This window comes from Solanum verrucosum, unplaced genomic scaffold (genome assembly GCF_900185275.1).
Source record: "Solanum verrucosum unplaced genomic scaffold, falcon-dt-bn FXZP01000229.1, whole genome shotgun sequence".
In the NCBI taxonomy this organism is placed as follows: Eukaryota; Viridiplantae; Streptophyta; class Magnoliopsida; order Solanales; family Solanaceae; genus Solanum; species Solanum verrucosum.
The window spans coordinates 1,241,891-1,246,662 of NW_026020011.1; positions in this window are offsets into that span (position 1 = coordinate 1,241,891).

Here is a 4,772-nt window from a genome sequence, read left to right on the forward strand (position 1 = left end):
TACTCTGCATTATTAATAATACTCAATGTATCAGCTAACATGCGGTTATCCGACGGTTTGACTAATAATATTGACTAATATTTGGAAAAAAATATTTAAGTAAAGAAAAGCAATTTTAGGGCCATTTGAGGAAACTTAACTTGAAAACAATTGAAAATATTTAAAATGGGATGAACTTACCCAACATAATTGATTAAGTAAAAAAGATTACATTTGTTGAATTAAATGAAGTAAATCAACATAAAAACAAGATTATGTTCATCTTTAAGGGAATTTAATTAAGTTAAACTAAATCTAAAGTTAGAACCCAAACAAATTACAATTAAATAATTGAACAAATAAAGAGAGAAGGAAAAATTACTTGAATGGGTACCTTTTAATAAATAATTACTGATTTTAGCGATACTTTTTATTTATTACCATTTATAGCAATATATAGAAATACTATGTTAAATCTGCAATATGTATTAAAAATGAATTATGTATGCAATATATATGTATTGTAACTGTTTAACAATATATTATGCTTGTTTGGTAAGAAATTAACACATTGTATTATAAGTGTATTAAAATGTGTGATAAATGTATTATCCATCATTAAAATTTGTATTTTATAAATTGTTCTCTATTATATGTATTAAAATTGTATTAAAACTCATCAAGTGAAAATAGGTGTAATTACTCAATTAAGAAAACCTAGCCCACCTGAGCGTCAAGCAACAACTGCAGAAGTCTAATCACGAATCTTGACTCATTTTGTAAAACTTTAACTTGTTCTTGGTCTAAAATAATAATATAATAAAATATCAATCACAAATGACATAAATATTTTGAAATTATTTGCAAATCCCCAATCACAGACCAAACTCATGATTTTTACATCCATTCTAAGGCTTTCCCACTAATAATTCACTTAGAACTATAAATTTCATGATTATACTAGTGAATTATGATAAATAAATCAAGAATAAACATTATTAAGATTAGCCCAGGGTATGAAAACCTAAAATGCTCATAAACTCAAAATTTCCCCACCTTAGTATGAATTCAAATCATCCCCTAGGGCCACAAATATAATTTTTAAGAATTAAAGAATCAAACAAGCATTAGATTGATGGAAGGACTTATGTTGAAGGTGACAATTGATGGAAAATTGAAGAAATTGCCACTTTCTTTCCCTATCATGATCTTGGATGAGTTTGGGGAGAAAAACAACATTTAGGGCTAAAAATATCTTTTAATTTCGTGCAGCCCCTATAGCGGCTCGCTATAGTGACATGATCCTTGCTAAATGACCTCAGCCTTTTAGGCACAGACAGTCTCTGGTAAAATGGTCATAACCTTTTACTTCGAACTCGAAAGAAGACTTATAGATCTTTAATTTGATAGGTCATGCGCCACGTAACTCATCATATGCTGAGATATGGTCGTTTAAAGTTGAGTACCAGAGTTTAAACTAAAGCTCAAAACTAAATCGGTAAGGATACTTTCAACTAACATTTTTATAGGGGCATTGTACGTCCTTGATTCATAACTAATGCACTCACATACCAAGAAATTGATCCCAAACCTATAACGAATAAGATTTGTATACTTTTACTGTAAATATTTTCAGTAACGACGGAATAGATCGTTACATTTATATCAAACTTACCTATGGATTCCTTTTCAATATTATGGACAAGAATATTTGCAATCAAAAGCATTGAGATAATAGTTATCTCTGGTTGTTTCACCTGCATTTTGTCGGCTAAGTATAGGCCACATAGTAATGCATTCAGTTAAGCACTTAAAGAAATTAAAACAATACATTTATTGAACATATTGATACAAATATCGTTGCAAGCGGTCTATTTGTTTGTTTATATCAATGGGGAATTTAGTGCATTCATAACATGAGTTGAAATACTGGTAAAGGATGTTTTTAATGTTGTATTTTTATGTTTTGATGATTTAACAAACTGTGGAGTAGTAGGATCTGGTAGAGGGACCCGATCCTTCAGATTAAAGGCGCTCAGGACAATTCAGTGGAGTGCAACCGTAAAGCTACCAAATCGGCTATGGTAGGTAGGCATGGCTACAGAGGTGCAGAGCCCTCGTCCAATGGTGTGCTACTAGATTTTTTGTCTCTCATATACATGAGAGGTGACAAGAAACAACTTAGTTTTTGCGATCAAGAATACTTAAAGCAAAAATCATTCTCTTAAGGAAGAACTATTCTCACGAGCAACAAGGGACTGATCGAGTGATCTATAGAAGTTTTGAGTTGTTATTTGAGTTTAGTATATTCTAGTCATACATTGTAAGATCTATTCCTATGATATAAAGAAGCATAGATCATTTTAGTTGTAATCTTCACGAAGTTGAGTTCATGGCTAGAGTTAGCCGAGTTGCGTTTGTGTAAAGTTTATATTAACTATGAGCAATTGATATAGTGACAATAGAGTTATTGCTTTGAGTCTTGTAATAGAGGTATTACAAGGTGTAAGGTTAAGAGTTTAATCATTTGTGATTACTAGAGTCTGTATTCACAAGTTCGTTGAAGCTAGTGAAGTTGATTGAGAAATCATGTGTGACAAGTCGTGATTTTTTCCTCCCTTGATCAAGAAGGTTTTCACGAAAAATCTAATGTTCTGTTACTTTAGGCATTTATTGTTCCTTCTATTATTAATATAGTCAAGGGACTTGGTCTCTTGACTTGTGGGGGACTCGTATAAGTCATCAGATGCCTTAACTAAAGTCACACAACCAACCGTAATCAAACTTTAGTCTTCCAACCCTTAAATTTACCTTTGTTTGCTTTAGAAATTAAGACTAGATCCCCCGCAAACAAAAGATGTGAAAGTGGGTACATAATTAGAAATATTTATTGCAAACCATAGTTTAGGGGTTACAACTTGATCAATGTTCTGAGGAAGGACCTCCATACATAAGATACAAATATACGGAGAAAGATGCTCCATCACATCAAAGAAACCACATGGAAATATCTTCTCCAACTTAGTAGTAGTAACAAGAATATTTTCCTCCATCCTGTCTAAACTACTCTCCAACAACTTTCCAAAACACAAATCTTTTAAAAAAAGACTTATCTTTGTGATTGATTTCCATATCCTTTCGGGTAGATGGCTAAAAGCGATAGGAATTAAAGTTTCGATGAACACATGACAATCATAACTTTTCATACCTATCAATTTTCCTACATTCATATCTGCCCGCTTTCCTAAATTCGAAGCATAGCCCTTTGACACCCTCAAATTTTTAACCCACTCAATAATTTCACATTTCTCATCCAATGTGAATGAAAAGTTGGCTTTGGGCTTAACTATTTTACCATTCTGTAATTCCTGCAGCCATAACTCTTTTCTCCTACAATATTCCTTTATGTCAATTCTAGCTTTTGGATTGTCTTTTGTCTTATCCTCAACATCCATCACTGTGTTAAACAAATTATCAAAATAATTTTTTCCAATGTGCATCACATCAAGATTATGTCGTAGCAGATTGTCCTTCCAATACGAGAACTCCCAAAATATGATTTGTTTGGTCCAATTATGTTCAACACCATATCCAGGAATTCTAGAAGGTGAAGCTTCTATAACTTTAGGTAATTGGGAAACTCTCTCCCAAATTTGATGCCCTGTGAGTAATGGAGGTGGGGGTCACATTCAACCTTATTTTTCCTAAATGCATTTTTCATCTTTCTAAACTCATGGTCCATTGGCAAGAACTGACAATAACAATCAAACCATGTATTTTTTGTACCATGCTTTAAAGTGAATGCCTTACTATTTTCCATGCAATACGGACGTGCTAGCTTTCCAGCTGTCATCTAACCAGACAACATTCCGTATGCAGGAAAATCATTAATAGTCCACATTAAAGAAGCACGCATAACGAAATTCTTCTTAGTTGATATATCATAAGTCAAAATGCCTTCAAACCACATTTGTTTGAGCTCATCTATCAATGGTTGTAAATAGACATCAATCAAACCTTTTGGATTACGGGGACCTGGAATAACACAACTTAGAAAGATGTAGGGACTGGTCATGCGTATTTCAGGAGGAAGGTTATACGGAGTAAGAAATACCGACCAACATGAATAAGACGAAGCAGCATTAGAGAATGGTGTGAAGCCATCTACACACAATCCCAATCTAACATTTCTTGGTTCACTAGCAAAATCAGGATATACATTATCAAAATGCTTTCATGCTTCACCATCAGATGGATGAGACAAGACACCCGGCGGCCTTTTATATTCACGATGCCATCTTATATGTGGGGCAGACCTCATCGATGCATACAACCTCTTTAACTTAGGAATGAGAGGTAGATAATGCATCGCCTTAACTGGGACCATCTTTCTAGCCGGAGTCCTCTTATAATGAGCATGTCTACAAAACTTACAATTTTATAATTCACTATCAGTCTTGTAAAACAACATGCAACTATTAACACAACAATGAATTCTATCATACGTCAATCCTAACTTGGAAACCAAACCCTTTGCCTGATAGAAGTTCTTAGGTATGTTAAATTCCGAATTAACTAGTTCACCCAAAAGATCAACCATTGAGTCCATAGCCGCATTAGGAACATTCCAATTTGATTTAATATTCATTAATATAACCGCAACTGACAAGGCAGAATGCGGACTCCCTTCACATAGTGGACGCCTAGATTCTTCTAATTGATCATAAAAATGTCTTGCTTTTTCATTAGGAGCTTCATCAAAATATTGTTCGGGTTTCATCCCACCTTGAACC